We start from the raw sequence: 13266 nt of genomic DNA on the forward strand, positions 1-13266 counted from the left end.
CAGCTCACTACCCAACCCAGCTCACTACCCACCCAGCTCACTACCCACCCAGCTCACTACCCACCCAGGTCACAACCCACCCAGCTCACTACCTAACCCAGCTCACTACCCACCCAGCTCAATACCCACCCAGCTCACTACCCAATCCAGCTCACTACCCACCCAGCTCAGGACACACCCAGCTCAGTACCTAGCCCAGCTCACTACCCACCCAGCTCACTACCTAATCCAGTTGACTACCCACCCACCTCACTACCCACCCAGCTGACTAACCAACCAGCTGACTACCCAGCCCAGTCTCTCTAAACCAGCGGCTCTCCGGGAGAGAATTCTGTTTTCACATGAGGTGGTGCTGGGTCAGGGGCTGCTCAGTACCCACCATGCTTGGAATGCCGCCCCGAGAGAATGACTGGTCACACAGTGGACGTGAGGACTGCAAAGCCCTATCTGAAACATGGGAGCCACGCAGATCACGTCAAGTCCTGTCCCGCGAGGCCATTTCAGAGGGGTGTGCGCCACCACACAAGAGCTTATAGACTTTCCTCTCCGTGCTCCCACACTGCCTGTCCACGCACGCATGTTTGCTGAGCTCCTGGGGGTCTTTGCCAGGGATCTTGCAGACCCCAGGGAGGGAGCTGGACCCAGGGAGAACTAGCGCTTTTGTAGAATTAAATAAAAACGTCTCAGCAGCGATTTTCAGATTCTATGAGCATCTAAACTCGTCTGCACGTCCCCATGAAGAATAGGTCACAGTGTGTGCACTGCCCTGTGCTCCAGGCCACAATGCAGTGGACTGGATCCTGGAGACCAATTGTCCCCCTCTGAGTATTGACCAACACTGACCAACGCTGGCCTTGGGGTGGTTCCTGCTGCTGTCCACCTGGTTCTGCCCTGGGTTCTATTCTGTCTATGGACTAGAGAAGGCGGACAATTTCTAGAAATTGTCACAAATCTGTAAGAGAAGGTCAACATGTAGAAAGCAGACTCAGGATTCAAAGCTGTGAATACCTGACCGAGTGAACCTACGGTTAAACATCACACAGACGCATGAGCTACATTTCGCTCTACTTGAAAATAGCCTGGGGACCTTGACCTGGCAGTAGTTCATAGAAAGAAGATATGGTGGATTTAGTGGACCACAGTAATGTGGGTCGTGGTGTGGCCAACAGTAACTGGGAGAGGGTAACGTGCCTGCTCTCTCCAGGAGGACCCCATGACACACCTGGTGGACCCCATGACACACCTGGAGGGGCCCATCACACACCTGGTGGGCCCCATTACATGCTTGGAGGGCCATGTCAGAGGCAAGAGGAACCCATTACACACCTAGAGGACTCAGCACACACATGGGGGACCCCATGACACACCTGGAGCACCCCATCACTCACATGGAGGACCCCATCACACACATGGGGGACCCCATGACACATCTGGAGGACCTCATCACTCACAAGGAGGACCCCATCACATATAGAAGACCCAATCACACCCCTGGAGGACCCCATCACACACATGGAGCACCCTATCACATATGGAAGACCCAATCACACTCCTGGAGGACCCCATGACACACCTGGAGGACCTCATCACTCATATAGAGGACCCCATCACATATGGAAGACCCAAGCACACTCTTGGAGGACCCCATCACACACATGGGGGACCCCATGACACACCTGGAGGACCCCATCACTCACATGGAGCACCATGCCCGGTTGAACCACACTGTTAGCACAGCTAAACCACCAGCTGCGACGTTGACCATGCAGACATTTGGAAGGAGATGATGAGGGTGTGGAAGCAGCTGAAACCTGTCTGAGCTGAGGAATTGCGGTTTCACTGCAGTGGGAAGATGGCCCTGACGGGCCACCAAGTACCAGCAGAAGCTCCCCAGGCTCCTCAGGCTGTTTGCTTCTGCGTCCCCAGGACAAGAGCCAATGTCGACTTGGTGCGAGGACCCTCCTCTGTCAGAACAGGTAACCTAACGTGGTTAGTGACAGTCCACGCAGAAGCCTGGCCCTGTGGTTGGTCTCAAGGGCCAAGGACGGAGGCCCCGCAACTTCACTGTGATGTTGACCCTGGGTGCCTAGCCAGGGTCGCCACCTGCAGTCCCACACTGAGGTCAGGGTCATCTTGGGGCACGAATGACGATTCCCACACGCTCTCCCTTCTGACTGTGTGTCCATCCGTGGTCTGGTCTCCGCAGTCAGCGTGGGGTTTCCATTTCCCCTCCACATTCACTCGTGGAGCCTCTCCTGCAGGAAGAGTGGCCCCTTGTCTGAGTCACTCACTTCTCCAGCCGGTTCTTCACCTTGGCCCCAGCTCGCGAACGTGGCCTTCACTCTGTGGGCTAGAATCAGAGCTGTCACCCGTATTTGGCTCACGTGGTCCCACCTGTGGCCACTGGCAGCATCTTAGGCTGGGCCCTGTGTCCTTGGCAAACTCTTACTTTTGTGATTAAGTTTGGGAGTGTTTCCTGGTGCTCTGGCCCAGAAGCTGTTCACGGCTCGCCTTGTGCTTGCTCTGCCCCAGGGGAGCGGTGAGCCATGACTTCTTTTTTTTTTTTTTGAGGAAGATTAGCCCTGAGCTAACTGCTGCCAATTCTCCTCTTTTTGCTGAGGAAGACTGGCCCTGAACTAACATCCATGTCCATCTTCCAGTACTGTATATGTGGGACGCCTACCACAGCATGGCTTGCCAAGCGGTACCATGTCTGCACTCGGGATCGGAACTGGCGAACCTCGGGCTGCCAAAGTGGAACGTGTGAACTCAATCACTGCGCCACAGGGCCAGCCCTGAGCCATCACTTCTGCCAGGACCTGGGCCCGCTCAAAAGTGGAGGCTCAGAGAGGGGGCACATTCTACAAGAAAGGTGACACGGTGGTTGAGACCAAGGGCAAACCACCCCCCGGGGGCTGCTGGGGGTCCAGGTTGCAGACGTGCATGTGCCAGACACCTTGGGCAGGCCCCACGAAGCTGCAGGGTAGGTTCAGGTGCTGCAACTGGAAGGAGGGAGGAGGAGAAATGAGGAGAAAGGGGAGGAAGAGGAGAAGAAGGGAGAAGGAAGAGGAGGAGAAGGAGGCAGAGGAGGAGGAGGAGGAGGAAGAGGAGGAGGAGAAGGAGGAGGAGGAGGAGGAAGAGGAGGAGGAGGCAGAGGAGGAGGAGACGGAGGAGGAGGAGGAGGCAAGCTCTGAGTGGACTCTCTCAGGGCACCTGTGAGGCAGCAGGGAGGAGCCAGGCACAGCTCTGGGGCCGTTGGAGGCCAGGACTGGCAAGCTGCAGCTCTGCCCGAGCGGAGGCCGAGCTGGTGGAGGCGAGGCGGGTCTCCGGCGATAAACAGCGCTCTTCCTCAGGCAGCCCTCCTGGCACAGACCCTCCGGCGTCCCGAGGGAGCTGGAAACAGGAGGGTCCTCTTCAGGGGGCTACTCTGGGGAATTTCCCTGCAGAGCGTGCGTGGGACAGACTCTGGCCCCGGCTCAGCTCTCGGGGACCAGCCAGCACTCCCCTGCCCCCGCTTCTCCAGCGCCCTCCTGGACTACGGCTCCCCCACCGCATGACTTCGCGTCCTTTTTTAGTCATAACTGGGACGGCAGTGCTGGCTTGTGGGAAGTCTCTGCATCTGGGGCTGTGCCTCCCGCCCAGCCACCGAGGTGGATCTGTGGGGTGTGGGCAGGACCAGCCCGGGCAGGCACACCCCTCAAGGCCCCCACCCTCGCCCGTGTCAGAATCGAAGCAAGGGACACTGCTGGCTCTCCCTCCTGTTCTCCGGTTCTCTCCTGAGCAGCACGCGACTCCATTAGGGCTCTGGCTCACTGCTTTCACGAGTCACATTTACACTCACGAGCACTCCAGATGTGTCCATCTAATCCTGGGGTGAACCTTTGGAAACAGGCGTTATCATTGATGCTACTTTGCAGATGACAGCCTGGGCCACAGAGAGGTCAGGACACTGGCCCAGGACACACAGCACATAAGAGGTGACCTGGGAGTCCAGGCCATGCGGTCAGTCAGGGCCTGACACTGCCTCCCTTTTGGGGTTGGACTTGTGTTTGTGCCCATTTCATAGACAAGGAAACTGAGTCAGCCTCAAGGCCTCATACCTGGGGCCTATAAGGCACTTGCTGAGCATTCCCTCAGGCATGTTCCCCATTCTGGGAGGTGCCCCCTGTTGCCCCGTTCCGGGAGGTGTCCCCTGTTGCCCCTGTTCTGGGGTGAACATGTGACTTCCGGAATCTCCCTGCAGGAAAGGGCACGGAGATGCCTCTGGTCTGCAGCCTGCTGGCCTCGGGGCCCGGCTAGTGCAAGGGGCTGGGACGAGGATGGAGAGGAGGGGACACAGGGCACTGATGTCGTCAGGACACAGGGCTGGGTGGGTGCTGTCGAGGCCCCAGAGACAGGTCAGAAGGGACTCTCCCTGCAGAGTGTGTAATCGGTGACAGGGACTCCCACATGCACAATCAACCAGGGGGCAGGCTGGTGGAGCAGACTCGGACCGGAGGGGGTGCAGGCACTAGGGGCCCGCACATCTTCAAGGACGCGTGAGGCTCCGGGGCACAGGGTGGGCCCGGCCCTCGAGGATGGGGAAGACCTCTCGCTGGGAGGGACTGGGTCGGCCAGGGGCTGTCTGGAAGGGTGCTGGGCAGCAGGGTCATCTGTGCCGAGACCTGGAGGAGGAGAGCGTCGGTGTCTCCTGGGACCTAGAGTTCAAGGTGGGAGCTTGGAAGACCCCTACTCACCGTGCCGGCGGAACAATGCCCCTCCCCAGACGTCCGTGTCTGAATCCCCAGGACCCGCCATAAGTCGCCTCCCTGGTCAAAGGGACTTTGAGATGGGAAGCCATCCAGGGTTATCAGGTGGGCCCTAAACACAGAGTCCTCCAGAGAAGGAGGCAGAGAGAGCGGAGGGCACGTCGCTCTGGATGGGAGGAAGGAGGATGGCCCCCCCCCCAGGGAACGTGGTGCCTCTCCCCGAGAGGAACCAGCCCCCGACGCCCTGAGGGGACCGGGGGAGACCTACCCTGCCCTCTGTCTGCAGAATCGTAAGTGATGCACTGTGGTGTCTCTGCCGTAAGTTTGCGGTAATTTGTTTCAGCAGCCACAGGGTGTAGGACACATATGACACAGGATACACATGACACGGGACACACAGGGCACAGAACACACCCGACATGGGACATGCAGAGCATGGGACACACACGACAGGACACATGACATGGGACACACATGACACAGGACACAGGACACACACAACAGGGGACACGCAGGGCATGGGACACACAGGGCAAGGGATACACGTGACATGGGACACGTAGGACATGCAGGGCACAGGGCGCACAGGACATGCAGAACACAGGACACACCTGACATGGGACACACATGACATATGATACACGGGACACACAGGGCACTCACACGTGGCATGGTTACGTCATCTCAGGCCTTGATGAGAAGAGACCGTGCCAAATCTGGGATTCCAAGCAGCCGGCCTCGAGCGCTGACATCGTCACACGAACAGGGAGACCTCAGCCTGGTGGTCAGGGCTGCCCTGTGCATCATGTGGCTGCGCGACAGCAGACATTTTGGTGGTGATGTGGCTGCAACCCACATGGCACCATCGTGCTCTCTGACGTGCTCAGGAGTCAGCTGAGTCCTTGGACCCAGGGCCGGGGACACACGTGTGCCCTGGGGGCTCTTCTGACCAGAAGCCTTGCACGCCCCCGGCTGGTGCCTGATTGACTCGCCCTTCCTGGCTGTCAAGTTGTGTCCAAGCTTCTGACATGGCCCTTGAGCTTGAGGAAATGGCTGTGCGCATGTCTGATGTGCCGGAAGACCCTGCCCGATAGGCCCCTGCTGCCCTTGTCAGCTCGGGACACGCGACTCCACGGACGTTAAGGCGGCGTCTCGCACAGCACAGGCCACAACGTGTGCGGCTGCTGGTCTAGCCGACGCAGAGCCGGGCGGGCACCACAGTGCCTGGTGCAGCCTCTCCTCTGTGCCAGGCATTCTTCTGGGGGTGTGTGCAAGTGGACACATATTCCCGGCCCAAACAGGATCCCGGGGCCTGCATCGTTTGCCCAAAACAGTGGTTGCCACAGGAACGAGAAAGCTGGGGGGCCCGGTCTGGCCTTGGGCAGGTGTCTGGACCTTTCTGCCAATCCCTCCTCATTCAGGGAGGAAGCTGGAGGTCTGTGGAGGATTTTGGGGTACAATTTGAAATGCAATGAAGGCAGGGCTGCAGCTGGGAAGCTGCTCAGCCTGCAGGCAGCCCCCAGCCTGTCTGTCCCCGCCTCGCCAGGCCTGTCTCACGGCAGGGCTGCAGCCAAACCTTTATTGGTTAAATAGCACATGTGGCCAAGTTTACTGGAGAAAAACAACAGCCAGGAATGAAGACGGCTTTTCGGGCTGTTTTCCACTTTTCCTCCAAGCAGCTGAAGGTGCTCCTAGGGGCTGGAGCATCGCGGACGCTGCGACCAGGCCCTGACCGGAGGTAAGACCCCAGGGAGGCAAGGAGGACGGGCCTCTGCCAGGCCAGGTGCGGGACTCGGTGGAGAGGAGGGCTCAAGAACGGTCGTGGCTTAGGAAGGAGGGGGAGGCCTGGCAGGAGGGAAGGACGTGCTGGCTCCCTTGAGTTGGTACACGGAGAGCTGACCGCCAGGCTGGCCCCTGATGTCGCCAGGGCCTGGTCAGCCCCCCACGGGCCGGACCATGTCCACATGCCGGCACAGGACGGCTCTGCCCAGGCCCATCTCAGGAGCGGGTTCTCCTCCTATTCCGTTTCCTCACAGTGGGTTCCTGGAGACCCTCACCCAAGCATCTTCAGGTGGCACCACGTCACCCACTAGTTCTGAGTTAGTTCACGTGCGAATCCGTTGGAGCCCAGGCGCATGACCAGGTCCTGGGTGGGGTGGGCACCGTGGGGAGCGGGGGGCCCGCGCTGGGGGCTCAGGAAGGCTGGGCTGGGCCGCGTGAGGGAGGTAGCATCAGATGTGTGCACCGCAGCCAGAGAGAGCCAGGTCACGGAGCCCGCAGATGGGGCGCTGGACATGCCCGGGGTCACCCAGGAGCAGACAGGGATGAGGCTGAAACATCGGGTCAGTGCCATGCTGCCAAGGTCTTGAATGCTGGACGAGAAGGAGGCAGGGCTCTCGGGGTGGGCGGGGCAGGGACAGCACTGGACACGGGACCCAAGGATGCCTGGCACCAGCAGGCCCCAGAGGGATGCCGGCCACCTCGACTAATCACGAGGACCGAGAAACAGCCACAGCCTCTGACCCTGGGCCACCTACTCACATTCTTTAAAGTATTTTTTCTCTGGTTTAACTTCTCTGACTTAAAGTTCAACTACAATAAGCTGCGTACACCTCAGGCCTGCAAAGTGACTGTGGACGTGTGTACACGCCCATGAAACTGGCACGCGATCAGGATGATACTGTTCCGTCACCCCAGAGGACGCAGCTCACCGCGCCGCCCACCCTACGCCCGAAACCAGCCGTCCCCTCCATCACGGAAGTCAGTCTCGTGCTGTGACTTTACACAATCAGAAACAGCGCACACTCGTTTTTGGCCCGGCTTCCGTTGCTCAGCATGGGGCTTAGAGTCCCCCACATCGCACACACGCTTGTCTTCACGGCTGCATGGTGCCCGTCGTGTGGCCTCCATGGTGGACAGTGGACACTGGGTCACTCGTGGTCTCAGCTGTTCTTGCAAACAAGGCTTCATGGATGCATCTGGTGGGGACACGGCTGTCTGTCTGGGCAAACACCCAGAGTGCGGAGGGCAGGCTGTGCAGCGGAGGATGTCCTCATGGTTCGCCTGGTTTCTTCCTTCGTGGAAATATGTCTGTGGCTCATTTCAATGAAGTCTAATTTATCCATTTGTTAAATTGTTTCATGCTTTTTGTGTTCTACCTAAAAAATCTTTGCCTTCCCTGAGCAAAAGATTTTCTCCTGTGTTTCCCTGCAGAAATTTTATAGTTTTAGAATTCATGTTTGGACCTGTGATCCACTTTGAATTATTTGTGTGTGTGTGTTGCATGAGACAAGGGTCCACATTTTTCCCCCGTAAAGATACCAATGGATCCAACACCATTGGTTGAAAAAGCACATATTCAACAAAGGACTTCCATCCAGAATATGTAAAGACATCTTGCAACTCAACAATTAGAAGACAAAAAACTCAGTTGAGAAATAGGTAAAAGATTTGAGTGAACACTTCACCAAAGATGATGTATGGGTGCAGAGAAGTGCAGAAGAAGGTGGGGCAGCGTTTAGTCACGAGGGAAGGGCCAACTGAAACCTCGAGGAACTACAACGACCACAAACCAGCTAAACGGCTAAAACCAACGGACTGGCCAGCCACGTGTCGGCGAGGGCGTGGAGCCACTGGACCCTCGAGGCCACAGGCAGGACTGGAAGAGAGGAACCATGTTGGAAAGCTTAGACACACGGCCACACGACACGGACGTTTCAGTTCTGGCTGTATCCACACAAAGACTGTACGTGAAGGTGCGTGGTGACCGAAATGTGGAAACAACCCGGACGTCCACCGGCAGGCGAGTGGACGGACAGATCGGGACACGTGCTACTCGTCATTACGAAGGATGAACTGCTGGATGAATCTGAAAATAACTACGATAGGTCAAGCGATAAAAGTGTACACAGTGTACCATTCCATTTACGGAAAGTTCCAGAACGTGCAAGTTAACCTACGGTGAGAGAAAGGTTAGTGTTGCCTGGGCAAGAGGAGCAGGGGAGGGGCGGGCGGAATCTTCAAGTGGCAGACTCCTTCACGTTCATCTTGATTCTGGTGACGACTTTATGGGCGTATCTGAGGTCAAAACTCACCAGACTGATCATCTTAAATCTGCACATTTTACGTCAACTATTCTCCATAAAACCAAAAATGGACAAAACCCACAACAAACGACGTCCGATTGTGGAGAGGGCGAGCGACCGAGGTCGGCAGGATGAAGAATTCTTTAACAGAGGGCGCAGTCTCACGATTTTGGCCCCTCGCGGGTGTGACTGGACTTAAGGGCAAAGAGCGGACGCTCATCATGCCAGTGACCCACGTGTTACTTCCATGTTACTTCTGGAACGTGACATAGAAATAATAATAAAACAGTCACGGCTTCTAATTTTGGAACAGTCTGAAGTTTACAAAGAGCATTCCTATCCGGGAGCCGCAGGAGTCCCAGCAAAGGGATGGAGATCTCCCTCCTGACTGTGTTCTCTTGGGGGCTGCCCCGCCCCTAATTAAGGCCTTATCCTCTCAGCCTGGACAATTCCGACGGTCTACACACTGGAGAAGGACACAGAGACAGGAATTCCACCCACGACGTCAGTCCCTACAGAACAAATCTCGCAGGTGTAACATGGAAGGAAGAGTGCAGAGCTGGACTCCACCTGCAGGAGGCTGAGGACGGGTGAGAGGGACATGGCGTGGTGGTCCAGAGGTGACCTCAGGGTGCTGGGGTGCCCCAAATCCCCATCAGCATGCGGTGCATTTCAACACAAGCATTTGGTCAGTAAACGTACGATCAAAGCAGAGACTGCCTCCCTGGTCTCCTCTCTAACCTACCCTCTCACCAGGTGACCTCACGACCACCCCACGGCTCTGCGTCATTCCCTGGTGTGCTGGCCGACCCTGGAGTCCTGCCAGGACTGCCTCAGTCTCTTTTCTCCTCCCTCAGGGCCTGGTCAGCCCATCTATCCATCAGCTCCCCTGAGCCACTGGCCGTCCCTCAAGGCCCATCCTGTGCATCACCTCCCAGGATCAGCCCAGGGGGGTCCAGCTGCCACCTTCATCACCTTGGCCTTGGAGCCGTCTCAGGAGTGCCCACCGGGTCCGCGGCCCTCAAGATCAGGCTCCCCTGGAGGTGAGGAGCAGAGAACTGACTGTGGAGAGCAGGGCAGCCAAGCTTGGTGCTCCAGCTGCGAAGAATGGAGCCTGCAGGCGGTTTGGGGCTCGGTGGCCCTGAGACGCCCCCCCCCCCCCGCCCGGAGAGCACGGATCTCCTGGTCTTCCGGCACCGAGGGAACCCAGCAGAGCGTCTCCACAAAGAGGTTTGCATGGCCTGGCCGTCCTGCCTAACACGTCCAGCAAGGCCCATGGCAGGTCAGCCTTGGGGAGGAGATTGTGCTGCATTGGCTGGTGGTGTCGTCAGTGAACACCGGTCAATGAGGGGCTGCGATTCCTCTCACCTTTCAGGGAGAAGCTAAGACACGAAGGAGCTCGGACGTCTGGAGACGAGGGAGCCACACTGGTCCCAGTGCCTCTCCTGCAGCCACCTTGCCACTCTCCCCCTTGCCCCCGTCCTTATAGCCTGCAGAGGGGGGCCGGGGAGGGGACGCCGCCATGCTCAGGACCGAGGGGCCGGGACTGGAGAGCAGGAGTCAAACAGCAGGGACAACAGATGCGCACGCATGGGAGCCGCCGGGCCCTTTGCCCTGAGAGCTGTCACCACCCCACCTTCACAGATGAGGAGACCGAGGCTCAGAGAAGCAAGTCACCTACCCCGGCTCAGAGCGCACAGCTGGAGTGAGTGTCATGAAGCAGTGTTCTCCACGGTCCCCACCCAGCCCCACGTGGGCCTGTGTGAGGAATGTCGTCCTCAGGCCCCAGACCTCCCGGATCCGACCTGCAGGGATCCCGAGGCCTCGCCCGCACAAGGCACCTGAGCCCCGCCTTCTTGGCCACGGCCAGGCCTCAGTTCCTCCCTCTGCCTGATCAGGTGGGTGTGTACTTGCGAGCCGGGGATCTCTTCCCGGTGCGAGGTCGCTGAGGTCGCGGGCTGATGGTGGGTGGGTCTGCAGAAGAGATGCCTCCGGGGCCAGGCCACGGGCAGTGCAGTTCCTCCCCGTGACAGTGGCTGAGAGACACAGGCCAACATGGGCCGCCTCGAGGAATGTGCGCAATGAGCAGGACGTAAAACCGCCAGAAAGTCCCTCTGGGACCAGGATTCCTTTTAGGCCCAATACTTGGCTGTGTGAGTCCACTTGGCTGAGGCTGCCCCCTGGCCTGGAGGGAAAGGCCACCTCCCCCGACCCAGGCTGGCGCTTCTGCTGTGCACTCAGCAGACCCTTGGCAGAAGGACCCTGGCTTCCCAGTGGGGGCATCAGCGGCATGTGGGGCAGCCGCGGGTGGACACAGAGCTTGGAGCTGACCAACTGCCCCCGGGGGAGCTGGGCGGCCATGCGGGGTGCGCAGAAAGGAAGGGGAAGGGGCACAAGTGTTCCTCCTGGAGCAGCTGCAAACCTAGGACCAGCTGCTCCGGAGCTCGGCCTTCCAGCTCCAGGAGATTCGTGTGCGGGTGTGGGCTGTGTCCAGGGTGCAGGCATGGGGCGGGCGTGGGCAGCAGACGGCAGAGGCGGCTGGAAGAGGGGGCCCATGGGCCTGGGGGCGCCTTGCTGGGCTTCCTTCCCGGGCCTGCTGAGAGCTCAGCGCCTCACTCGGCTGGAGCGTCTGGCTGTGGCCCGTGGATCAGCTACAACGGCTACAGCTCAGCTTCCCCTGACGTTGGCCCGAATCCCAGCCTCGCGCCTTCGGCCCCGACTCCCCCTCACCACGCGCATGGCCCTCTCTTTGGCGCTGAGCCGTTTCCCATCCTGGACGAACAGTGGGGCGGGTGACCCAGGGAAAGTGACACTCAGTGTCAGCATCAGAGGTCACGAGAGGAACGGACCACGGGCAGGATGAGAAACAGACCCTCAGGGGAGCTCTCGCAGGGCAAACGTTCTCATTTCAGGCAAGATGACAGCGGACGGGAGCTTCTGGGCTCTTTCTGCAGCAGGTTCGCGCTGGGCACACGTGACTGCGGCTGCTGTGGGGGTAGCTTGTTGCCTCCATTTTACAGATGAGGGAACTGAGGCCGAGGTGGGTCAAGGCCTGCCATGGCCTCTTGCTGGGCAGTCAGCTGCGGTCGCCCGGGAGCCTGGCCTCCTTGGTCTGGCCCCTTGGGCTCACTTCGTCTCTGTCCTTCATCTCTCAGGACTCTGCTCCAGGCGACATTCCCTGGCCTCCGTCCGTCCATCTGGCCCCTGCCCTTTGTTCCCACCTGAACCCCCGGTCCCCGTTCCTCCTCGGCAGGTGGATGCCTGTCCCCACAGGTCACTCTCTCTGCACAAACTTCCTTCCTGCCTCTAACCAGCCCTTAAGGACAAGAGCCCCGGCCTCACGGGTCAGGAATGTGACGACCTTCTCCAGCAGCTGCTTCCCAGCCTCAGCCGCAGTCTGGGCCAGGACACCCAATCCACGTGTCCCGCAAGAGCACTGAGTGTGCTCCTGGCTGGCAGGAGTGATAAATGGTCACCGCTTAGAAGGATAAACAGAACTTCCATTTCCCTTCTCGCAACTCTGGGCCACGTTTAGAGTTAACGTTTGAAACATCTGCAGGAACTCGGAGGTTTTTCTCCCAAGAAGGCCCGCGGGGTTTTGTGGCTGACTGCACAGAATGCCACACATTCTTCTACCAGGAACGGGGCCTAGATGAACAGGACTCTGGTGGGCCGCCCCCTCGAGGAGCCGGGCCGTGTGCGCAGGCTTCCAGGAGACTTGCTGGAGAAGCATCCTGGAATGTCAACCAGTTGGACATGGACAGTGGCTCCACCCTCCAAGGCCGGTGGGGTGACTGCCCGCCACGAAATAATGACCTGGAACAGGCGCCTGCAGGGCCGTCTGGCCAGAGTCAGTATGAGGCTGCACTTGGCCTGGGGACCTGGAAACTCTGGCAAATTCAGACATGACCAAATCTCTAACTTAGTCATCACTGCTTGTGACTTTTGGTCTCGCTGCAGCAGGAGTGAAGCGCGCATGCGGGCCGGCACTGGAGGCCCGCTCCCCGCCTCAGGGCAGATGACCCTGTGCAGGAGGGTGGCCTGTGGCTTGAGGGACGGGCCTGGGTCTTGCTCGAAGACAAGCATCTCAAGGCCTTCAGTGGGCAGGGGGAGGGGAGAGAAGGAAGAGGGGAGAGAAGGCCCAGTTCTTGTCCTTTGAAGTTACGTCCAGACTTAAGGGGCACAGACCTGGGGAGGGGACAAGGGCGAAGACGCTGGGCAGAGAGGCTGATGGTCTGGAGTGAGCACAGCCTCAGAGGCTGCCGGTTCCTGCCCTGAGGCCGTGTGGGTCTGCTCCAGCTCCTGGGGAAACGCTGCCAGCACAGCTGGCCCCACACATAACGGGGCCCATCCGTCAGCCCTTGCTAAGGGTTTCATGGCCACAGCCCCTCCATCCTCCAGCCTCGACAGCAAGCCCCGGAGGTTGAAGGCAC

This window comes from Equus quagga, chromosome 6, assembly GCF_021613505.1.
Source record: "Equus quagga isolate Etosha38 chromosome 6, UCLA_HA_Equagga_1.0, whole genome shotgun sequence".
Taxonomy (NCBI): domain Eukaryota; kingdom Metazoa; phylum Chordata; class Mammalia; order Perissodactyla; family Equidae; genus Equus; species Equus quagga.